Source organism: Vipera ursinii (genome assembly GCF_947247035.1).
Source record: "Vipera ursinii genome assembly, chromosome: 2".
Taxonomy (NCBI): Eukaryota; Metazoa; Chordata; class Lepidosauria; order Squamata; family Viperidae; genus Vipera; species Vipera ursinii.
In genome coordinates, this window is record NC_139513.1 from 189748226 (window position 1) to 189775319 (window position 27094).

Below are 27094 nucleotides of genomic sequence, written 5' to 3' on the forward strand. Positions count from 1 at the left end.
TTAAATACCTAAACGTAAATTAGAAATTAATAAAATATTATTTTTTTAAAAAAAAAGTTGGCTAAAAGAGGTTAAGTCTTTTTCCTTCACAAGTTGTCTTATTTCCTTGGGGGGGGGTGCATATGCATGCACTTGATATGAAGTAGCATTTTGAAAGGCCCTTGCCTGAAGTTTGTTGGACACAATGGAAATAACTGTAATTTTGGAAAATAACAGGGATGCAAAGGCCGAGTACTCATCCTGTTTCTAAAGTTGATTAGACACATACTCAAATCCAAGTTGGATCAACATTCTGAGGGGTCCATTCAAGAAGATATCATATAGAAATATGTAACCACTTTCATTAATAAAAGTTATAAAGCCTCAGATGTTATAAATATTATGAAATAAAAATAGAAATAAACTATGGATAATAATGTAATTTTGTAACTTAAGCCATAAAGCATATCAACATGCTATCGTTATCCTATAATTTATGACACTTCCACCCATATGCTAAAACATTCTGTTAAACTAACCTTGTAAAACAACATCTACATTATGTAGGAAATGATTCATTGGATAGATCTTACAACAAGCATATACCTGAATAAAAATCCTGAGCTATTCCCAACCTGATACTATTATATGGGGGCGGGGGGGGGGGGCAGAAGTGTTTTTCTCACAAGGAGGCTATGAGTCTTAAGGTACAACTAAATGGCACAGCGATTAAAAAAAATCCCTTGATTTCAGTACTGAGCTGCCTTATATCAAATATACCAAGAATATATATTCTATATACTGATAGTCACAACAATAGTATCTCTGAATGGATGTATTCAGAGGTGTTCTTATGAGTCAGTGAAAGAAAAATAGCATTGTAGAAATAGAAGATACAAAACAGTAGCAATTATTGAGGGTGATAACTTGAAAAGAATTAACCTGAGAACAGAAACAGGCAGCTGAACACAGAAAAGCTGAAAGAAGTGGAAAATGAGACGGAAGAGCTTTCTGAATGCACCTGTGCAAACTCTGAATGTCCAGACTGCCACAAAGGGGGAAACAAGAAGACCCAGTTCCAGTGGATAAAGAAAATCCAATTCATCATTATGATTTATGTGTCTTGAAGTGTTCAAAGTACAGTAAGTCTAGTACATTTCCCTCCCAAGGAACGTTTTCATGTCAAGGGCTTCTACTGTGAGCAAAGGTGAGCAAAGCAAAGCTGAAGACTGGCTGTTGCCTCTGCCGCTGGCTCTCTCTGTCATTACAGTACATGTTCTAGGGGAGAAAGAAGTTCAAAGACAGTTGATATAGCCTTCGGTTTAACTTGAACAGATTTTAAAATCTTTATTACTACTATGTTGCTTTGTTCAAGAGTGAAGGCAATTAATTTCTTAACGTTCTTCTATGACAGAAAGCCAAGACTGCTACTGACTTGACAACCATTCTTAACACATGCTATATATGTTAATAGCCTCTCTGAAGCCGTGCATTTGGGTTGCTCTAAACGGCACTGACTCAACAGCAGGAAGAGCTGTTGGATTTGAGCCCATCTCTAATCTACACGAGGAACAGCGGTTTCTGAAGCTTTTTGCATTTCTTTTCACTTTGAGAACAGTAGTTATGATAGCAGGATTGGATTTGTATCCTTGCCAACTCCAGCAAATGTAAGTTTTTGGAAAGGAATAAATCAATACAAGGGCATACAAAATCTAATTGATACAGCCACAGAAATACAAATAGATCTGCAGCAAACATGAAAAAGAAATTGCATTCATTAAATGCCTTGAAAAACAAACACTTTGATTTATTTCAAAGTTTAGGATAAGAAATTAGGGTATTTTAACAGAACTCTCACACAAACTGGTAGAATGATATTTAGGCATTCTCAGTGGATTCCAGTATTATTGGTGTTGAATACTTAGTTCAAGAATTATCTTTTATATAATTACTCTTCTTAAAAATATTCTTAACTGACATTCTAGGTTTTTTTAAATATCTATGCCATATGTTAGTGCTGATAGCAGACTGAAATAATCTAAGATATTAACTAAATTAAAACTGCCTCTGCATTAAATAATACATTTCAAATATTCATTTGCAAATTATTTTATGTATTTGTGCAAGCATGCCTTTAAGTCAGCTCTGATTCCTGGTGGCTACATGGATAGATGCCTAAAGTTTTCTTAGCAACATTTTCCTAGGATTGAGAGAAAGTGACTGGCTCAAATATTTTGCTTTGGATCATTTTCCTCAATAAATAAATGAACAAGGATGCCATAATGTTTTTGACTCATTTGTTTAATCAGATACTCTTTATCTAGTTTTAAGACTTGCATGGAGAATGGCCTACATATTAGGTCGTTTTGCATATGCAGAAATATTGAAATTTCAAAAGGGTTGAATTTAAATGTTTAAGCACAACTCTGTGTGAGTGTGTGTGTCTGTGTGTCTGTGTGAGTGTATCTGTGCCTGTGTGATAGAAGCCATATTCCCCTGATTATAATCATTAACCTTACCTCTGACATGTGGCAATTACTATTGCTGAAACTATAGAAATAAAACACAAACAAAATAAAATGTCTTCAAAAAGATTACCCTACAGGGATGACATCAACTTTTCCTAGATACTGTCAATTCCACCTCTCTCTTTCTCTGGAGTTATCAGACCTGTGACAAAAGGAAGGCACGTCCTCCTTTTTGATCTTGTGTCCTCCATCTGGCAGTCAGAGTAAAATATTGTCCAGCTTTTTGAGTATCTCTACCTAAGCAGCTTTTCTCTGCAGCACAGCACCTCCATAATAAGACTAACCACAAATTAACAAGCTCTGCTCTGTTATTTTAATTACTTGAGTACAGCCCTCCAGCTACCTTGTAATGCTGCCAGAAACTGACAAGACTTTAATGTCTTGTCACTGAAGGATTTTTCCTCTTCATGGCTCCAGCACATTTCTGCAATTAAAAAACCCCAGTCTTTCTGATGCTACATGTAATTTCATATCCACATAGACCTAAGTGGTTTTTTTGTTGTTTTTCACTGTAATCTATGTCATGGATGTCAAGAAAGTTAAACGCTTTCTGTGTCCTCCCCCTCCCCCCCCCCGTTTGTTCTCTTTTCCAATTGTCTGTGTCCTCCTTTGCCTGTTAAGATACCTGGTAACCCTATTTGGACTACAACCTTAACCTACCTTGATCAGAATACTTATGGCATTATCATTTTTAGTATCAACCCTACTGTATTGATCAATGTTTAGCACAGATTCTTAGCCTTTACATCAACCTGTTTTGTTGCATTATAGTCAGTTTGATAACTAAATCTATATCATGAAATATAATCTCTGTGAACTATTCTCCTCAAAGAGATTACAAGATGGGATCTATTTTATTTGTTTTATTGTCTGTACTCTCTTTAGAAGCAGCTGTACAGATGAATCTGTCCCCTTCATGGAAAACTTTGCTACTTCTTTACACACATGTAAGCACACACATATTGCTATCATACTGAACCAGAGATATGTGTTAAATATTTACAGGTAGTTTTCCAAGCCACAAAACAGCATAATATATAAATATCACACATTTTCAAAAAAACCTGTCAGCTATGATATCTTTTTTTTTAGCATGAAAGAAATGGAATATGTCCCTTATTTTATTATTTGAAGCCAAGATGTTGATGAATCTCCTCTATGGGCTTTAGTTAAGCTGTGAGTTAATTATGCTGTGTTAAATATAATTCAATCTAAATTTTGAGGAAGCTGTTTCAGGTGACATATTGTTTCCTGATTTCAAGCACACACACACACAAATGGATGGACAAAAATTGAAATGGCAGACCAGATTACCATCTTTAATTATTGACTAGGGTCTGGCTTACAAGAAAATTAATAGTCTTCTTGGATGCAGGGATTGAGAACAAACTGTTAAGTATGAATAGTCTCTCAATTTTATGTTGGCCATAGGCTACAAAGAGGCCAAGGCATAGCCCAGGCACAGATTGTGGGTACAGTATTGAAACTCAAACTGAAGATAGCAGAATCCATACTAAAGATGACTTAGAACAGGGCTTTTCAACCGGTGGTATGTGTACCAATTGTGGTACTCTACCACATGGTAGGTGGTATGTGATTGCTAGCCAAGTGTAGCAGGGGAGGGGAATGAGCCTAAGTGAGCCAAGCCAGAGGGAGAGAGACAGGGAAAGGCAGCTGCAGCTGATTGGCTCCAGCTGATTGGCGCTTCCAGAAGCAGCTCAAAGCTGGAGGTGAATTGAAGAAAAAGGGGGGGAGGAGAGGAGAGGCTATAAAAGAATGTGATTTGGGTGGGGGAAGGGGGAAAAGACAACAGGAAAGGCTTAATCCCTTTAAACAAATGTAATTACTTTTACCCCTTTTAATTGAGCTTGTCTGTGGCTTTTAGAAAGTTTTCTTTGAAAGTAAACTGGCTTAATTTAAAGCTAAAGCTTTTCACAATTGCTGGAGCCTTTCTGTCGTAATTGCAGCATTGTGCCTGAGGCACCTTAAAGAGAAAAAAAACATAGTTTGTGTTTCTTTATTTTCTTGCTTTGCACTTGATTACTGTGTCTTTAAGGGTACAGAGAAGGGATTGGGGTGTGTGTGCATTCTTACTACACTGTGGAAGATCTCAGAAGGGCCAACCAGCTAGCTCAGGATTCTACAAACTTAGAAACTTTAAGACCTGTGGACTTCAACTCCCAGAATTCCTCAACCAGCCATGAGGGCAGAGGAATGCTGGGAGTTGAAGTCCACAAGTCTTAAAAGTGCCAAGTTTGAAGACCCCAGAACTAGCTGGTAGTGGTGCATATTAATAAACATGGATAAATTCATCATACATTTGTCAGTGCAAAGGGAAAGTGATTCAGCAAAGGAACAGCCATCAAAGAAATTAAAACTGATACTTTTTTACTTTTTTTCTACAGTTTGTAATAGTTTATTAGATTATAGAATAAAATACAAAAATACAAAAGCAAATAGTAGGACACAGTGGGGAGGAAAAAGGGGGAGAAAGTGAGGGGAAGAAGGGAGTTCCTCTATTGCAGTAGAAGGAAGCATTAACATTAAACCTCAACTTTTTACTTTTCCATAATATTATAAACTAGCCATTTCTGTAACAACAAATGAATCTAATCAGTAAAACCCCAAATCCCCCCTTTTTTTTAGTCATCAAGTTTTTGACACCTTGCTATGCACTGGTGGTACTCAAATATTGTCATGTCCTAAATGTGGTACAATCTGTGAAAAGGTTGAAAAGCCCTGACTTAGAACATAGCCCGAGTTGTCTTAATTCAGAAAGACTGGGATAATGTTCCTAAACACCACAGAATCTTTATCCTGCTGCCCTTGAAAAACATTAGACTCTTTCGAAGGCAGATTCAGGAAGAGCCTTATGCTAATAGAATCTGGCCTTGTGCAGCAGGAACAGAACAATTGCTGACTCATCCTGTTATACTATTATTTTTATAGATATTCTTATAATAGGTTGATGCCCCTCGTTAAAACTTTTTCTGGGCAACCACATGAATTTTATGCCCATTAGCTTTTGTCTGATCAGGAGTCCAAAGTAATGCTTAATTTAACCAGATTTTCTGCAATAACTTATACAATTTACCTGCAATTAGCAGCTAATTAATTTCTCCTTGATTATTTTTGTTGGAGCTCAGTATGACAGTAAAAGTTATAAATGTCAGATGACTTGTTGTCTTTTTTTCTCCTTTTTTGATTGTGCAAATTGCTTTATTTTACTTGATTTTTTTTGAGACTTGAAGCTAAGCCTATTTTGGAAGATAGGAATGATTAAATGGCAGTAATGCCAATAGAAGAATAAGGGAAATGGAGGGGAAAACAGGCAACTTCCTCAAACTGGGCTTCTCTAGATAGGATGGCCTACAAGCCCTGAAAGCCCCCCCTCCCCATGCCCAGATCCACTTAAGGTTGATGAAAAAGACAACCTTTCTGCACTGCAAGAGTTTAATATTGTGATAAAATTGTATGAACTTTATGTATAAGATTTAGAAGGTAGATGATACAAGAATAAGACAATTATTATCAAACAGGCATCAATAAAGCAGGCCAATAAAAGCTTCAATTGAAATTACACTTGGAAGAAGAGGAAGCAGAAAAGAGGAAGAGGAAATTATTGCTAAGGTACAGAGCATTCCAATCCCTGCACATGACAATATTTCCATTATTAGCTTTCCTACCTATAGTATGTTGCGAATCGTGCAACCAAGAAAATGTACTAGAAAGGAATATGAATTTCCAGTTTGTGTCATGGCATCACAGTCGAAGGAAAGCGGGGCTCCACTTCCCATGGCTGATTTTGCCCTGCCAGGGGGCTCTAAGGAGGAGACCCTCGTAGATCACAGAAAGACAGTGGTCGATCCGTTGATCCGAGGAAAAACAGCAGGGGAAAGGCTAGCTGCATTCCTGTGGCTAGCCCAAGCCATTGACAACCGAATAAAGAAAACACCAGCATTAGCAGCATTTTAAACAACGGGCATGGAACTGGGTGAGATTATTAATCCTTTCTCTACTACTTCGATATTTGACTCCTGGATAAGACAAACTCCCATAAAACAAGAAATCCCCAAGCATGAAAAGAAAGAGGACTTTTGCTCCCCCTTCCAGAGAAAGAAAAAGCAGCAGGTGAATCCTTTATGGGGGAAAACAAAGAATATAATACTAAAGTGGAAGTTCTACAAGACAGAGTGATGATAAATTGCAGAACTAAGAAATCTGTTAAGGCGGGGGTGTCAAACTGCCGGCCCGTGGGCCAGATGTATCATGGCAAAACCGTGCTCACCCCATTGCCGGCAATGGAAAAAAAGTCACAAAATGTTGTGACACGTCATGTGACATTGCAAGTTTGACACCCCTGTGTTAAGGGTTTTCTCTTTGGAAAGAATATTGGGGTGAAATTCAAGAAACTTTAAAGCAAAAATAATTGTTTAAGTGTCAGAAAATGGACATCTGAGGACATCTAGTGGTGACATAGAGGTACAGCATTAAGCTTATTGCAGGTAAAGCATTTGCACAATGCCTAGTCTAGACACAGACAATCTCTCAGCTTCTTTGACCTACAGCTAAGTTTTCAGTTCAGCAGAGAACAGCTGGCAAGAGAGAAAAATATTTTGTACTACTCTCTACTTGGTGGAAGTTACAAGTATTTTGAAACTTGCTGACTATTCTGGACTACAAATATTGACTGAATCTTAACTTTTGACTTTCTGCCTCTTGGTTTTTCTTTTTTACTGGGGGGAGACTGAAAGATTGACTTTAATGTGGTTGGACACTGTGGGTTACAAACATTGTTTGGATTGAAATCTTTGGACTCCTGGACAGAAGAGTTGTGACAAAATACCCCTGGTTGATGATAGACCTATATTGTGGAACTTATTGGTTACAAAGGGTACACATAAAGACTATAATTTTAAGTTGTATATTACTGTATTGATTATATTGATTATAAGATTGGTCCTGTCAAACAAGACTAACACCTGGGAAATATAAATAGAGGGAGGGAACAAAAATGAGTGCTCCACATCTAGCCAAAAGTGGTAAAAAAAAAACCACCCTGAGTATCTGTCTCTGAAGCCCTCAATATGACACGCCAGAGACAAAGAACTAATAATTTTCAGAAAGAAATGCAACTTATAATGCAATCAGTTCAAGAGACAATTGAGTTACTTAGAGAAGATTCAAGAAGAAACAACAAAGAGACTAAAGAAAACATAAATAAGATAAATGAGCAAGTTCTTAACTTAAAATCTAAACTAGGGAATCTCCAGAAAATGACTACAAAGAAAGAACAAGGAACCCAGAAAATAGAAGACAGGTTAGGAAAAAATGATCCAAAGACAGAGGAAATAAAGGAAGGAAACTATAGACTGACACAGATAAAGAATCTCAGAATATACTTGAAGATAAGGAAGAAGATTCTATAGAACAAACTATAGAGCCCTCAGAAGACGCATCAGAAACTGGGAAACAAGAAATGAAAAGAAAAGCTGAGGGAGGAGGAAAGTGGGAGCTTTTCAATGAATACGGTTGGGCTGAACTCCCCCTCAGAAATACCTCACTCAAATGGCTTTTCCTATCACAAAGAGCACCCATAAAAATTGAGGAAAAATGTTTGATGATTTAAATACAAGGTTTTGGAAGCTTATCTGGCAAAGAAAGAAAGCTAGAGTTAGACTAAAGAAAATAGAGGACTTGATCGATTGGTTGGGACCTCATATTACCAAACAGGTGTTCGAATATGGCTAGAAACAGATAACTTTTAGATATTAAAAGACTATATTTAGAAAGATATGATTTATATTTAGAATGATCTATTTTTCTATGAGATGGAAACAAGAAAATAACAGGATGGTTTTTAATAATGGAAGTTTTTACTCACCTCAGTGTAACTACTGTTGAGAAAATCATAATGTATAAAGATATTTTGAACACTGAAGGGAAAACAAAATGGAAACAAGAGCTGGGAAAACAGGGTATTGGTCTAATAAGGTGACCATAATTGCAAATAAAATTGAGTTACGAATTGGATAGAAGAGATGCTATAATTTAGAAGCAATGTTAGTAGATACAATATTAGAAAAATATGATGAAGAGGAAACATGTATTTAATGTTGTATGTATGTTATATATATTTATAGTAGAAATAATTGCATTTGTTTAGTGTTTGAAAAGTGAAGAAACATTACTTGAAGAAGAGATTAAGAAAATGCCAGAATGTGCAGAAACTAAGAGCAATATTGAAGAACAAAGAACAACTTGCCATGGCCAATTCAGCATGGCCAACTTGCCACTGCCAACTCGCCATGGCCCACTCGCTATGGGGCAACTCACCACAGGACAAAAGTTATACTAAGATTATATAGATATAGATAGATATAGATATAGATATGGAGATATTAGTTTTTTATAATCACAAGTGTTTGATATTTTGTCAGCAACATATTGTCTGGATTTCAATACCTAGCTTGCTAATACATATTAAGGTCCTTTCTCTCTACCTCATTTTTCTAGCCAATGATAAAAGGTATCCCATGTTCTAAAATAAACTGAGTCTTCTTTCTCTTTCATTTTCAATGTCAATCTATCCATTTCGGCACATTCTAAGATGGAGGCGGAGATTACTTTATGTGGTTGCTAAGAGTCAACATCAACTTAAAGGCACCTCATCAGTTTTTTAAAAATAAGGCTGAATATGAAGGTTGACAGAATAATAGGCTTGAACTCCCTATGTTTTTAAATTCACATTCCTCTATTACATCCTTTTTACAAATAGCATGGAACAAGGATCTACTTTCATTTAAGTTGCCTCCTTCATAGGTTCAACACTGAGAAAGTGGGGGAAACCAACCTCTGCCACCCTAAGAAGGCTCTGAATCATTTGTGAGCTTGAGAGACATTGCTACATGTTATTGTGCAGTGTCATTAGACATTTTGGAGAATTGTCCTTACTATTGTTTTCATTGTTTTTGCTGCTGAGAAAAGAAGGGTGTTTTTGCCATTTCGTTTCCCTGAATTCTGCCCTCAAGTTAACTTCGGTACATATTTCACTTACTCTGCAGTTCTGCATTTTTGACATTAACCTCTGATAAGCATTAACTCACTGAGATATATTTTTATGCCCAGTGATTTTCCTTGTCATGGTTAGTAACAGCAGTGTTTTTAAAATATGTGAAAGAACAAGTGAAGCATAACCTTCTAGTGTTTTCTATCCTTCATCCAACTATAATTGTGTTACTCTCTGTGGAATGCTTATCACTTGTACTAATAGAAGCATACCACAGAGACATCAAATATGAAACTGTCACCCAAATTTAAAACCAGATAAAAATGATCGAAAATTCTGCCAAACTACTAAAAAAATGGTGAAAATATAACCAATCTGTGGGGGGTTTTCTTTCTCACCAATATGTAATAAACAAATAGAACTAACAATGATTTCACAGATCCAGTTCAGAGCATAGAAACAGCTGTTCCATGAATACAAAAAACCCCACAGGGGTGTCAAACTTGCAACGTCATGTGACATGCCACAATATATCGCAACATTTTTCCATTGCCGGCAATAGGGTGGGTGCGGTTTTGCCATGACGCATCCAGCCCACGGGCCAGCAGTTTGACACCACTGTTTTAAACAAATGGAGCTCCAGTCCATAGTCCAAGGTGAGAAAAACAGCTTCTTGTTTGTTTTTCATCAGAATGCAGAAAAGCTCTCTTTATGAGAGGATAAGGCAAGCCAGACTTCACAGAATTTAGTGCAAGGTTTTTGAACTGCATTTATTTAAAGAACCATGTTTTAAATACATTTTATTTGAGGACATGGATGGTGGAAAGGAAGTATTTAATTAAACGCATTGATAAAATGCCCCAGGATACTGAAGTTTCAGACAAATTAGTGGATTTTCTGCAAATGCCAAATTTCTAAGAAATTAAAGTATTTGTGAAGATGGTGGATCTGAGGCAAGCGTATAACTTGACTTTTCTGCAAAATCAGTTGCTAGGCCAAGTAATACAACAAAACCTGGTTATATATTTGCTTAGGCCAACAGCATATTCAGCAAGGAATGGATTAGTTCAGTATTTCTCAACCTTGGCAACTTTAAGATCTCTGGACTTCAACACCCAGAATTCCCCAGCCAGTATGGGGAATGGGGAATTCCCATCCAACTGTGGATTAGATGAACAGGTAAGGATGGCTCAGTTCCAGGCAATTATAATTGAAGAAAATAATGAAGGCTGATTATAAGAATAGGATCAATGAACAAAAATGAAATATTACAGGGGGAAACAGCCAGGATAACTAAATGACCCTATTAAAGCAGAGTAGAATTGTTTTTGAATTTCACCTCTGAAATTGGCATGTTGCAAGCATCTCATAGGCCACTATAGAACTCCAGAGGGATTTAGACTGGTTTATTACAGCTCCTCTTGAGTAGGTCAGCCTCTATTGAGAGGTTACAAATAAATACATCTTGTTAAAGTTACCAAAAAAGTCTTATTTTCCATTGGTTTCATACTCCAGGCCAATCTGAGAAATGCCTTATTATGCTTAATGTTGCCATGTGTTATTCACATCAGTTGTGAATGTGTATAAAAATTAATTTCTGGTCTACCCTAGCAATAATGTTTGTCCTGTTAATCCTTGGTCATATGCAGTATAAATTAGATTTTAAGCTACACCTTATTTCTGTATTGTTATTCATTACAGCATAGCTTCAGCATCTAGTTTGTTTACTTCACCTGTAATTAATTTTGTGGGGGGTTTTTCTTCCTCCTTTCCCCCACTAGCATTCTTAGTTAGTTTTAACTTTTAATTTAAGTTTTTAATCTTATCCTTAATTAAGTGCAACCCTTCAGTGTTACACTGCATTATTTCATGTGTGTTATTTCTCTATGTCTAGATCTTCATACATGTTGTTTCAAGCTGGTCGTTGGCCTATACAAACACACACACACACACACACACACACACACACATTCATTCATCCATCCATCATGCTAAAGTAATTCTAAAGACATGAAAGGGAACTGGGATTAAATTCACTGTTTATTGCAATCTTCCATTAATTCTTCTGCTGCTGGTCTACAGCTATACAGGTTTGGAATGTTCTCAGTCTTTTGAGATGGGATGGGAATGAAATGGGAAATTTATCCAATTCCATTCTACCTCACAGACAAAAATCTGCTGTGATGTTAAATATTTACCTTTTCCAATTCTCATCTAGTGCTGTTGCTTCCTGGAGTACAGCATCTTCACCTTACATTTTTAACAGCATCCATTCAATATTTACAACCTTATGTTGCAAAAATCACACTACACATTTCAGCTGTTCGTGTAAAATGCAGAAAGGGATATTTAGTTACAAAACATTTTTAAGAGAAATCATAAATTAGAGACAGAGCAATTAATTATACAGGCTATACATGGATATTAAAGAATTACTTTGATAATATAAATCACATAATATTGTAGATACAATGGAATTTAGAAAAATGACATTATAACAGTGTTTTTAATGAACTGATTATACATTTTTAGCAGTAAACATTAATCTAAATGCTATATTTTAGATTTTGGTAGACAGAACCGTTTTGTTTGAAATCAGAGATGCCCAAGACATGATAAAATATAGCTGAACCCATTCAAACTCAAACATTTCTATTCAAAATAAGGTACCCTGAGTTCCATGTAAATGGATATAAAAATCATTCATGTGAAGAAGCCAAATAAAAACTAGGTGCAACATTACTGATTCTATTACATATTTCATTTGATTGACCTGTAATAATTCTGCCCCCACTTCGTCAGTTTTCAGAAGCCCAGATGACTTACGGTATGTTAGCATCTTTCATTGTTTGCTTCAAATGGGCACATTCACCTCCTAGTTCTTTTGGATCTGAGCAGAATCTGAAGATAAAGCCACTTTCCCCCCTCCTCTTACCTTCAAGTTTGCTTCAAGTCTATGTTAAATGCTTATGCTGAGAGTAGAACTTTTTCCTAACTGAAAAGAAAAGATTCTTTTAATAATAATCAAGAGCTACATGGTGGTTTTAGACATCTCATTACAAATGCATTTTTATTACTTCTGGTTCTCTGTTTGATAAATTGATTCATGTTCAACAAAAGCCAAAATTGTGATAGCGTACCAAGTCTTCTCAAATCTTTCACATAATTGTTTTAACTTAATAAGTAACACTCAATCAAATATGTAATCTCTTGATTATTTTAAACTGGATTTGCATAGTATATTTGACATAGCCAACTACAGTAAGTAATAAGTTATTTATGTACTTTTGATTGCTTATGACCTAGGAACTTGATGAATGGTGTATTTAAAATGACTGAGTAATATATGTCTTTTTAGAAAAGGGCCAAGTACAAAAGAAGGCCAATAAAATGTATTAAGCAGGAACTATGTATGCATATGCAAATTAAATAAAAAATTAAGTAATGTCCACAACTGAGCAGAATAGGTTGTTAAAGGTTAAAAACATTTTGTAATTTTGATAAACAAAATGCTTAAATAGTTCTTGAAAAAAGCATATAAATTAAACTTCAAGGTGAAATTTTTCTGATTGTAAAACAACCCTTCTTCTTTACAATTTGCCCTTGCATAATATTGCAAAGACCAAAATTTGTTAATCAACCATTAAAGATAAAAGTTTTGACTTTCACTAGGACAATGAAGGAATACAGGTGGGCTATTAATAGTAAACAACTAGAGCGGGTCAAATATTTCAATTCCATAAGGATAATGTTCTATTCATCTTGATGGAGAAATGCACATTTAGATTATATGTCACAAGTGGCTGGATGAGTTATGCAAAACAAAGAAAAAAAATGAATTTTCAAATAAACCAGGGACATAAAGAAGAACAAATTTCCCTAGCAAAGGTTGATAAATATTTAAAGAAACAAAATTTACTGAAGATTACAATTAATTAACTAACCTATAACAATAGGGGGAGTTTGTGGAGCTATAAAAATAGTTAAAATATGGAAGCCACCTAAACAGGTATTTTACAGCTTCTTTCTGTAAACATTTTGAATACAAATTATTGCAAACATTGCAACACATGAGCTCTATTTTAGAGACCCTGAATGATACCTGACAGTTAAATGGAGGCTAATATATCATTACTCGTTACTCGTCCCAGCTTCTGCCAACCTAGCAGTTCAAAAGCACATAAAAATGCAAGTAGAAAAATAGGCACCACTACGGTGGGAAGGTAACAGCATTTCTTGCGCCTTTGGCGTCTAGTCATGCCGGCCACATGACCACGGAGACGTCCTCGGACAAGCGCTGGCTCTTCGGCTTTGAAACAGAGATGAGCACCGGCCCCTAGAGTCGGAAACGACTAGCACGCATGTGCGGGGGAACCTTTACCTTTACCTTTTAATATATCATTAATATCTAAAGAAGATCAAGATTTGGCCTCACCAGAAGACGTACAGCCAATATCATTACTGACTAATGATGGCAGGTAGTCCTTGACCTAAAACTACAATTACGACTGGAACTTCCATTGCTAAATGATATGGTCATTAAGTGAGCTGTGCCCAATTGTATGACTCTTTTGCAGTGATTGTTTAGTGAATATGGCTTCCCCCATTGACTTTGCTTATTAGAATCCCCCTGGGAAGGTCACAAATGTTTATCACATGGCCTCAGGAACACTGAAACAATTGTAAGTGCAAGGACCATTCATAAGTCATTTTTTTCAGTTCTGTTGTGATCTTGAATAATTGTTAAATGAATGATCATAAGTCAAGAACTATCTGTATAAGTTATTTACAGTGACTTTAGCTGAGAGAATGCAGATGGTTTTATAGAACTTTATTCAAAAGATCAGCTGGGGCACAATATTAGAAATGTTTTGGATATTTTGGAATACTCAAAAAACATAATGAAAAACAAGCACCATTGCTTTTTCTTGATGTAGAAAAGGCCTTTGACAATTTGAAATGGATGTTCTTGCTTAAAATTTTGGAGAATGTGGTGAGAACATTATCAAATGTGTAAAATCAATTTACACTTCTCGAAAGGCACAAATTGAATTGGGAATTAATAAAACCTTATGAAATACAGAAAGGGATTAGACAAAGAGACAAAGAATGACAAGATTGTCACTATTGCTATGTATTTTAGCTTTGGAAATATTGAATAGAGATATAAGGCAAGATGAGAAACTGCTGGAGAGAAACGTATACATTACAGGTGTTTGTGGATGACCTAGTAATAATGTTGGAAAATCCTCTGGAAGGAACAGAGATATTAATAACAAAAGTAATGGACTTTGAGGTACCCTTAGGAGGCCCTCTCTGTGAGAACGCACTGGGCAGAGGGAAGTTGACGCTGGCAGCAGGTGATTCCTAATGGTTTTAATATTGAGAGAGAAAAAAAAACCTAATCTACAAAAGGAGTCCTTTATAAAATATACTGAGTGCTATGTAGTGGGTCTGACACAAGGAAGAGACGTCAGCCGGAGTACGTGTTCAGCTCTTTATTGGGGAGGGTAGCGTACTGGGGAATGAGAGTTACCTGGCCTCCTTAAATACCTAGCCAGGTAAGCGGACAGCCAATGGGGTTGGCCCTAGGTTTCCCACCGAAAACTGGGTTTCCCGCCAAAACCATTCAGGCCAACGCCCCCTGGTGGCTGTTGCTATGCAGGTGCCTGCATACATAACACTGAGAGTCACCTTTATAAAACAGCAGATGCTGTAAAGATACCTGGTACTCAAACCAACAAGCAATAAACAGCTAAAGTGGAATTTAGAGCTGACCTTACTCCCAAATCTATTAGGAGAGAAAGAAATAGCTCTGGAGGGCTTAACTCTCAAACAGAGAAAGATCAGAGAAAGATAAGTGCAATTATTAGTTATAGACCAGTCAGATCACTCAGTAGATTTCCAGTAATAAAGGGAACAGAGGAAGAAGCTCTCTACTCAACAAACTGCATTATCTCCAGTGACAGAATCTGCCCAGGACTCTTTGGAAGTAATATTGATTGACACATTTGGTGCAATGCCAGATTCAGAATAAGCAGACATCACAAAGAGATTGAATAAACTAAGAAAAATATTTGTGACAATATGCTCCATAGCAAACCATTAATTAAACTGGTCCTACCATGTATTCAGGACTGTGGCAATAAGCTCAATCAGCAAATTGCTAAAGCTGCCAGAGCCTCTAAAAGCCCAGGCACACAGACCACCAAGGGAGAACCTTTAATGCCTAACCCAGTCCCTGATCTTCTATAGTTTGACCAAACCATTGTCAAATGAGAAAAAGACTCATTTCTAGCCTTCATTGACTCCAACCATGCTTTTAACACCAATTGTTTCCCCACCCAAAATATCCAAGAATCATTGTGAGGGTTAGATAAGGATGCTGAAGATCAAACTGATAAAGGAGAAGAATTCTTATTCCAACAATTATCAATTATGTAGACAGAGACATTTGGTTTTGGGTTTCATTCCACCCCTGGAATTGCCTCTTCTGATACACCCATTTCTCCAACAGTTGATCTCAACCAAACAGTATGGACCAACTTATGTTCCACCATTCTTGAGGATTTGCTCTTTACAAAAGCTACTATTGGGAACTCAGATGGTCATTTGGAGATATCTAAAACCCTAACAATTCATACATGGAATATTGCAGACTGGAATGCTAAATCCAAAGCTAAATCTGCTTATCTGAATTAGGTTGCTGAATTTGACATTCTCCTACTTCAAGATACCTGGCTACATGACAACTTGTTTATAAGTAACTATGAGTCTTTCTATGGGACACGGTGGCTCAGTGGGTTAGGACGCTGAGCTTGTCGATCAGAAGGTCGGCAGTTTGGTGGGTCAAATCCCAAGTGCCGCATAGCAGAGTGAGCGCCTGTTACTCGTCCCAGCTTCTGCCAACCTAGCAGTTCGAAAGCACGTAACAAATGCAAGTAGAAAAATAGGGACCACTATGGTGGGAAGGTAACAGCATTCTGTGCACCTTTGGCGTCTAGTCATGCCGGCCACATGACCACGGAGATGTCCTCGGACAAGCGCTGTCTCTTCGGATTTGAAACAGAGATGAGCACCGGCCCCTAGAGTCAGAAACGACTAGCATGCATGTGCGGGGGAACCTTTACCTTTTATGAGTCTTTCTCACTTGCAGCGACTCCTGGAGCAGGACAAGGTAGGTTGTGTGATGGTTTACAAATGTCAACTAAGCTACATTCAGACATTACACAGTTAAACCCTATGGTATGCTACACAATGTCTGTGCTGCTAAAATTTAATAATGCTATGTTACTATTGACCAATGTCTATCTTCCACCTTTTTAAAATAAGTCTCAATTTAACAGCTTGGGGACCAAATTCAATGCATATATAAGTATCTTTAGGATTTAATGATTTATGTAATAATTTCTGTAAGCTAAATACAAAGGTGGAGACAAATCATAGAATTATATGGCTAGAAGGGACTTTGGAGGTCTTCTAGTCTTACTCCCTGCCCAAGGCAGAAGTCCTTGTACCATCCCAGTCAAATGCTTGTCCAATTCTGCACCTCCAATGAGGGAATCCAACCACTCCCATCCTTCAAGCCTGGACAGAGCAGAAAAAGGGGGATCACTACATATTTGAAAGGATGCTGGAATTCTTCTTTTCTGGGCTCCCTGTCCTTGCCAAAGAAACACTTTAGAAGTTGAAAACCAAACTGAAGCTGTTTGCTTTAAATCTAGGACAAGAAACAATGGTTGGAAACTGACCAAAGTGATAAGCAACCTAGAATTAAGAGAAACTTCCTAACAGTGAGGACGATTAACCAGTGGAACAGCTTGCCTTCAGAAATTGTGATTGCTCCATCACTGGAGGTTTTTAAGAAGAGACTAGACCAGAGGTCCCCAACCTTTTGGGCACCAGAGACCGGTTACGTGGAGAGAGGTTTTTCCACAGACCGGCGGGGGCATGGTTTTGTCTGCTGCCTGCATCCCACAGATAGGGCTTTGCTTGTTTGTGCGGACCGGTTGCTGGCATGTTGCAGCCTGGTACCGGTCCATGGACCAGGGGTTGGGGACTCCTGGACTAGACAGTCACTTGTCTGAAATGGTTCTTCTGCTTGAGAAGGGGGCTGGACTAGAAGACCTCCAAGCTCCCTTCCAGCTCTATTCTATTCAATTTCTATTCCAGCCATCAACAGTTAAAAAAGGGGGGGGGAGGGATGGGTTTAATCTTTTTACATCTTCTTTTCTTTGATTCAACATGCAAATACAGTACCTTTTCCATAGCCCAGCCCATTCTTCCCAGCTAGTTTTTCATCCCCCCTCTGCACTTTTTACTTAGTTCCATCAATAGTCTCTAGAACTAGTTATAATCCCCCTCTATAAACCCAGCAATCTGAAGATTCAGAAGGGGATTACAAGGGGCTGTGTTGATTGCAAACAATTAAGAAACAAAATTTATATCTATTGAATGGATCTATTAGTGGTGATTTCCCTGGTGAATTCTTTCACTGGGTTGACTGAAGACTTTCCCTAATTGATTATACTTTACTTTCAGGGAATTTAATTAGCCTTATAGAAAAAAAAATATACAATTTACCTGATAATGACAATTTTCCAGGTATCACAGTTGTAAAAGCATTCAACAATTGCTTTCTTGAAAGAGAATCTACTCCAATTTTGGAAGTGCACCTAGAGCAAGGACTGGTCTGTGCCAGATGGATTCAGCAACTCAATGAGCAAACTTCGTATTGCCTTTGTCTGAAGCAGCATTGCAATTCCATTCTACTATAGATAAAGGCAGGTCTGGGAATTCCTTTCTACAGACATTCACCCAAATTGATTCAGTTATTCCAACCAATGCCCTCCACCTGGATACTGAGGAAGAAATTAACATGGGGGTTGGTTTATCTCTCTCAACCCAATATGGAATGTTTTAAGACCAAGAGTAAACTGATTAGGAAATTCAAATGATAGAAAGAGAACCCAGCTGAACACCCCAGCCAGAACTTTATGCCCTGAATAAACAATACAAAAAAGAAAAAAGAATTCACTAGAGCTCCTTGGCAGCAGCTGAGAATAGCATCTCAAACCAGAGATCCTATTCTATTCTGCTACCTAGTAACTTTCCATCCAATGGTGACAGGCCCTCCCCCTCAATTCCCCATCTCTTACTGGAATTTGTGTGGGAGGACCAACATTAGGACATTATAATCACAAGAAAGCTCTCCAAAATTAAACTTAAATCTTAATGTTAACCTGCTCCCTAATTGGTGCCCAGTCTCAAATGCTGACATAAAGATGCTTTTAAATCAGTTAAAGCCTGGCAAAATTCCAGACAATGACCTTATTAGTCCCAAAATATTACACAATGATTTGGAATGGTGGACCCCAATTTTCCCTCCCTTTTTACTTATGCTGATCACCTTGTGAAAATCCCAGAGGACTGGGGTCTCATTATCATAGTGGCGATTTATAAAAGGGAGCCCGAGACATGCCTGCTAATTACTGTCCTATTACCTTTTAAGTATAATAAGCTCTATGCCAGACATTTACACAACAAATTAGTTGACTGGGTTCACCTAGAATATATATTGGCAGGCAGACTTCAGGACCAGACTTTCTATCTATGGAGTTGCCTTTATATTTCAAGATCTGGCCGTTTAATACACATGTATAACAGTGTATTATATACTGCAGTATTATATACTGCTATTATTGATTTTAGATCTGGTTCCCAGAGCAAGGCTACAGACTAAGCTTCTGAATACTACCACTCATGGATGGTTACTATTGTTTATGCATAATCTTTATAAGAATTCTAGAATCAAAGTTTGATATAGTACACAAGGCCATCACACTAATGAGATTCCAACTCACAAAGGAGGCAAGGAGGTATTTTATTTCCCCTGCTATTTAATCTGCACATAAATCCACTTGTGGCCAAAATAAATTAATTAGAACATCCCCCCCCAAAAAAAACTATCAAACAGACACTGCAACTTTATTGTATACTGGTGACATAGTACTTCTTTCACAAAGGTTAATTGGACTTAAATAAGCTCTGGCCAATTACTGTTCCAAGGAAGCACTTGAAATCAACTGTAGCAAAACTAAGACCCTGGTTATTGCAAAGAGACCAAAATGGCACACCTGGAGGATAAATGGTCAGAGTACTGAACAAGTGAAATATTTTAAATACTTGGGCATAGTTTTTCATGCTTCCACAAAATGCAGTGTGCACCAAAATTGTATCATACCAAATGCTCAAAAAACAACAGCTGCAATTCACTTCACCAGAGGAGCACAGTATATCCCAGTGGCAGGGAAGCTATATGCAGCTAAGGCTCATGCACAATTACTCTGGTGCCCAGCTTTACTCCTCTAGAAAGGTCCAATCTAAATTCCTAAGGGCTATCTTCCAGGTAGCCCCTTGCTTTCCAAATATAGTATTAAGGAGGGAGGCAGAGTTATCAAAAGCCGAAACAAGTGTATTGACCTATATCATAACACATTGGTCAAAGTTATTTTTCATAGGTTAGAATTCTTTCTTTATTGAGGACAATTACAAATCAGGACAATTTCATAAAAACTCTAACATCTTTTTTTTTCTGAGAAGAAAAAAGAACGTTTTCTGAGCAGACAAGCCCTTTTTTAGAAGTCAGTAAGATACCTGTACCACATAATGGTTTCCAAATTCAGAAGAACACTAACTTTAGCATGCTTCAACACTTTGTCTATTGCAGTCCCAAAAGTGCTTTTTCAAGAGGCAAGTGGACTTTCTTTGTTTTTCCTGAAGCTTCTTCAGTTCTCAATCCACTTCTTAGATAAGAAGCAAAACATCTTCAATGAACAAGAAAATCCAGTTGCCTCTTGAAACAGCACTTTTGGGACCACCATGACCTGGATGACTGAGAATCTCCGTAGACATCTCTCCATCTCTGGCACAAAAAAGTCCCGTGTGAGTTGAGAATATGTTAAAAGCTCCAGTTCATTTCTTGCTGTATTATGCCCTCTATTAGATCTCAAGGACCCACCTTAAAATTCCTTATCTGGTAAAACACCTGGGAAATTTATGTACAGTTGTTGTTATCAGATCAGTATGATTCAGTCTCCTTGAGCATAACTAAATTTTGTTACACTGCCTGTAAAATTAGGCAGACTTTTTATTATACCACTGATGATGTCACCACCAATTCTAGTATTTAATTTTGTTTTGTTTTTATTTTATTTTAATGTGATTTTGTTGTAATTCTGGTCAGTGAACACAATACAAATGTATTCAAATGGAAGAAATTATAATTGTCATCTCTGGGGAAAATTTCTGTGATAAAAATGAATTAATACCTCTTTTGGCAATGGATGTAAACAATGGCAAAAAGATACGTCTACAGTAAGTACATATGGCAAGGGGAAAACAGGGGTTAAATACTTCAAGGTGTAAAGAAATTAGGAAGTTTGGGCGTGTCTAACATCCCATTACATCTCTGCCATGCTGAAATTATTATGATCAGAGTAATGGCATAGTTATTTTACAGTGTGCAAATCCATCTCTATTCCAATTATGTTTCAGCAGAGAAAATGCAATATACATTTTGAGAGCAATTTTGCAAGTCTCAAACTATGTTTCTAACATGGTTGCACTGATTAGAAGACATTGCTTCTGTTTGCTTTGGAAGACAGAAAAAAAAACATATTTCTTTATGGTCTTTCTTAGGATGTTCTACAACCACTGGGATAGGAGTGAGCCACAAAAATCATGAAATAGAAAGCTCTGGACATAGAATGACCCCAAGTGATTTGTATGGGCCCAAGATGATTTAAGATGTGGAAATATCTAAGTAGGGCAGGGCAAGTCCTAGACATTGCAGAATGTTCTTCCTAGACTGGCCGATCTTCGGCTGTTATTGAAGATTGATGTTATAAGGTCTCCTATTCTTTGACCTTGAGGTTTTCTTGCAAAGGAGGATGCAGACCATGTCTTATCATTCTATAATTTCTACAGGAATTTATGAACCATTTTAATTATCCCTTTTAAAAAAAGATTTTCCAGGCAGGAAAGACAAGGTGTATATTTCATTCCTTCTAACAGATTGTCGAACCAATATTACATGTTTGTGTCCAAATTTTGCCTAGCAGCTATACAGACAGATGTTCAGTTTTTATCTGACATAAAATATGCACCAAACATTGAAAACTATTCACATTAATGATTACACTTCTCAGATGATGATGATCATCATCATCAAGTTGATCAAATAATGCTCAATCTGAGGTCCTTGGCCCAGAGATAAAAAGTCATACTGCCTACCTTAATGTAACATTATCAGATTAATATAATTTCCCTCTTCCGTTTTAATCATTATTTTCTTTTTGATTTCATGGCTATTTTTAATTTTCTATGATATTTTTAGTGCTGTTTGTGTATGTCATATCTGACAAATAATGTTAAATAAAACTACTGCTATTGCTACTTTTCCTACTACTGTTTTGCTAGTATTTTTATTTTAGAAAAGAACATATCATTTCAATATTCTCTCTAGATCCGAAACAGCAATTAATGTTGGAAGACCACCAAATGAATGAGAATTTTTGCAGGTGGATTTGTGGCAAGAAGTGATAAATCATCATTTCTGGTTTTCATTTTTCTTTGGTTTACCACTTGTAATGTTTTCACTGAGAAATGATACACACAATTTCAGCAAATTCACTCCTGATGTCTTATGACAGCTCTGATGTCAATGATCTGTCAAAGAAATTTCAAAGAAATATTTCAGTATCAAACTGCTGAATAATGATGTTATCATTTCTGGATAAAAGTAAACTAAAGACTTTCATCCCAGGGCAGGTATTAACTAATCAAGATATGCAAGGATGATTACAGCTATTATATAACAATACATAATATAACATTATATATATATATATATATATATATATATATATATATATATATATATATATATATATATATATATATATAAGTGTGTGTGTGTGTGTGTGTGTGTGTGTGTGTGTGTATACATACATATATATATATATATATATATATATATATATATATATATATATATATATATATATATACAATATATAAAGGGACGCGGTAGCTCAGTGGATTAGGACACTTAGCTGGTCGATCAGATGGTCGGCAGTTTGGCAGGTCGAATCCCGACTGCCGCATAGCAGAGTGAGCGCCTGTTACTTGTCCCAGCTTCTGCCAACCTAGCAGTTCGAAAGCACGTAAAAAATGCAAGTAGAAAAATAGGGACCACTGCGGTGGGAAGGTAACAGTGTTCCGTGCGACTTTGGTGTCTAGTCATGCCGGCCACATGACCATGGAGATGTCCTCGGACAAGCGCTGGCTCTTCGGCTTTGAAACAGAGATGAGCACCGGCCCCTAGAGTCAGAAATGACTAGCATGCATGTGCGGGGGAACCTTTACCTTTACCTTTATAACAATACAGTATTGTAATCATTCAACAGTTAAAATTTCTGTACTATTAGTTCTTTTATAACACTTTGGATCTACTTTTTATTTTTTATTCAGCTGTTTTTTATTCTACACAATTTCTTTTTTCCTAGTTTCTTGCTTCCATAATTTATGCCATGGAAGTATATTTAAATTTGAACACTGACTATGTTAAAGACAACATGAGTTTATGGTGTCATAATCACTAGACTTACTCTGAATACATTTAAGGTTTACTGCAATTGTCACAATCTGAATTTTTGGCATTTCATTTCCATCTAATCTTTCTTGATTTTTCCCTCTCTGCTGTATAGTCATGCTTGCTCACCAAGATATGCTTCATGCATCTCCTAAAACATACTTCAGTCCTTGGATGGTTTTGTTTTTCCCCCAAGATTCATTTTATAATTTTTAAGGTGCCAGGAGATCCACTGCTTTTTTAAAAAAAAGTTTTATTGATTTTCTAGTTTTACATTTCAGTATTTAAAAAGCAATGTGGCGGCTGGGTTAATTGATAATACAATAACATACAAGTATCCTTAGTACAAATTTCAAGCTACTACATTACATTTTTCCTCTCTTTTAACCTTAGCATTTACTGTCTCCTGTTTTAACTAATACAATTCTTATTAAATCAATTAAATAAAAATGACATTCTTACATTTATCAATAATTTTTAGCTTATACATATCATTATTTTAACATTCATTCTTTATAGACAATCAATGTCCTAATTAGTTTTCCCCAATTTTTAATTTCCCATTAATATTTAACTTTAACATTTAATATTTATAATTTCCAAGTTTTGAATAACCAACGTTCCTATTTTCACAATTCATCACAAAGTCTAATATTCAGAATATACATCTTATCTATTTAGATATATTCTATTTCTCACTATCTTACATCAACTAATTGATAATACAGTATAACATTCTAATTTCCTATTAATTTCCAAACATCTTAAATTTAGTAACCAAATTTTCTCTTTTCAACATCAAATACTTCTTATCTTTTTCTCTTAATGCCTATTATTGCATATTTAAGCTAGTACAGTTTTTATTATATCAGCTATGTAAAAACATGTTTATTACATTTATCAATATATTATTTAGCTTATATATATCTTAAATCGCTTTACATTCAATCTTTATAAACAAATCAATATTCAAATTTAACTTTTAGTATTTATACTTCCAAATTTTAAAATAACCAAAGTTTTCTTTATCTCAGTTCATAACACAATCTAATATTCAAAGTACATATCTTGTCAAATCAAGCATATTCTATTTTAATCATTACTAATAAATCAAAGCCCCAATTTTCTTCAACCTTTCTTTCTTTGCCAATACACCTTCCATATCCATGTTTTTAAATTATCGTATAGATCTCCCTCTGTTATTGTTGTTGTTGTTAGCTGTGAAGTCATTTCCGACCCATCACAACCCCATGGACAGCATTCCTCCAGGCCTTCCTGTCCTCTACCATCTTTTGGAGTCCATTTAGGCTCACACCTACTACTTTAGTGACTCCATCCAGCCACCTCATTCTCTGTTGTCCCCTTCTTCTCTTGTCCTCAATCTTTCCCATCATTAGGCTCTTCTCCAGTGAGTCCTTCCTTCTCATTAGGTGGCCAAAGTATTTGAGTTTCAGCTTCAGGATCTGGCCTTTTAAAGAGCAGTCAGGGTTGATCTCCTCTAGGACTGACCAGTTTGATCACCTTGCAGTCCAAGGGGCTTGCAGGAGCCTTCTCCAGCACCATAGATCAAAGGCCTATATATTGTTTCAAGTAAGAATGGGTGTCCAGTCACCATTTTTTAAAAGGGGCTAACAAATTGTCTCTCTATTTTTCTCTCTCGGCATATTTGTCCTAAAGTGTTTATCTTCCCTTTGGTCTGTTCTTCTTCTTGATCCTCAAGTTTCTTCTGGTTTATATAGAAAGTCTTTTCCATTTTCAAAGTTGTCAATCCCTTTTCTGGGTTTTCCGTTAACTGTGTTTGTTGATCAGTTGAGTCTTCTATCATAATATTTAATTGCTCCACTTCTATTATATTCTCTGTAGTTAATTCTTTGGTTGTGATCAAAGTTTGGGTTCGTATATCTAGGCTAACATTTTGTTCTTTTCTGTAGCATCAGTGACTGTAAGAATAGTTTCATGAATGGCTTTCAACATAAATAAAATCTGTTCCTGATCTTCATCCATGTTCTCTTAGTGGTGTGAATTAAAAGCTTTACAGTCAGAAAATAAAAATAATTTTATCACAGAGTGTAGAACACAGCTGGGCTTCTCACAGCTGATTGCCAAGGTTGCAAGTCTTGTCTATAGTCTGGGCTTCAAGCCAAGTCTCTTTTAGACAATAACAGGTTGTAGTATCAGGTTTAGCCACAAGATGTTGCCCATACCGTATATGATTTTCTTTTTTAAATCCAAGACTTTTATAGTTATTTTTCCAATTTTACATCTTTTTTTTAAGTGAAAACCCAAATCTTCAACAAAAATAGGAAATCTTTTAGTCCTCAGGTTTTAGAAAGATAAAAATCTAATTAAAGTCAGGTTATTGTTTCAATGTTTTAAACTCTCCTGGATAGTCAGTCGCCACTGCTTTTAGAGGGCTAGATATATACTATGTCACATTAAAAAAAATCACCTTCCCATAAACAACTAGCATGAAAGAGGAAAGAGGTTTAATCTTACCTTTTCCCTTATGTGTTACTTTATTGCAACAGACAAGACTATCATCTGATATGGAGGACTCTGCCAAATCGAGTACATAAAATCTCCCAATAAATGGCATTTGGACATTGGGCTGAATGTAATTCTTCTGGCAAAAGTGTAATACTTACAGAAAAATCTCCAATATTTATTTGCCTAGCACAGGGCAATAGGCTGTCAGTGAATCCAGAGCTACAAATGACCATCGTATGCAAGATGACATAGTTTTTTATTCATTAGGTGTTTCTTTAGTAGCAAGCCTCCAAAAAATGACAAGAAATGGATGAATGAATAAATAAAAAATGCACAGAAATATCAAAAATGAGAGTGTGATTTTATCCATATTAATCTGTCCCCCAAAATGTATACATTGATAAAAGGAAAATAAAAATAGATTACAGCCTGGGAATCAAGAAAGCATTATCTCAGATAATCTGCCCATTATTCTCTGCTGTCCATGAGACATGAATTATTAAGTAAGTAATTAGATTAGGAAAAGTGCAGAGAAATATATATTCAGAAACCCTTTCAATTAACTGAAAAGGACAGCTCAAATACCTTCTTATGCGTACAGACAGACCTGATAAACAATTTTTTTTCCTAAGTCTTGATATAGAGATGTGTTAATGGTTTGATTCAATGAATGCTATGATGTGCACCTTTAGGATCTTTTGATCCTACTTCAGCCTTTTCTAACTTATAGTATTCTTGTCTTTTAGTAAAAAGAGAAAGACACTTTTTACTTCAGGAATGGTTTAAAGGTAAATACTGTGACACATATCTAAACCCTAAGGAGACAGAAGTTTGATGGTGCAATGGGTGTACACGGGGAATCATCAGACACCATGATGCAAGCACAAAATTGCATTCTTTGTGCTATAATAACATGGCACACATGTCAGTGTGGACCTCATCATCACAGCTTGTTACAGATGCCATTCTGATAGTATTTCTGAAAAATTCTAAATGTGTCTGAATATGGCTTATAGCTTAGCTAAAACGGTCACATTACATGATTTTAAAAAAAAGAATTTAGAGCAGTAACTCACATTACTGAATAAAGAATACTGAAGAACCATTCAGAAGCATTACAGCCTTGATATGTTTTATCACATCAGCAGGAACAAGTCTTTGCAATTAACATCAAACAAAGGCTGTTACTCTTGCCCATTATAACAATTCCTGTTCTCCATTGTTGCTATTGCTGTTGTCATTAATGTTATTACAGTTGATGCACAGCTAAAACTGACTGTAAATGACAGCTGACATACAGATCTAGCAATATTGCTAGTCCTTTGCTTAACACCTATAAATTCACATCTCATATCTTTAAAAGGGAACCTCAGAGGTGACCTTTTGAATGTTGGGATAGACATGTTTATTTAAGTTTTAATATTTTGCTCTTCATAA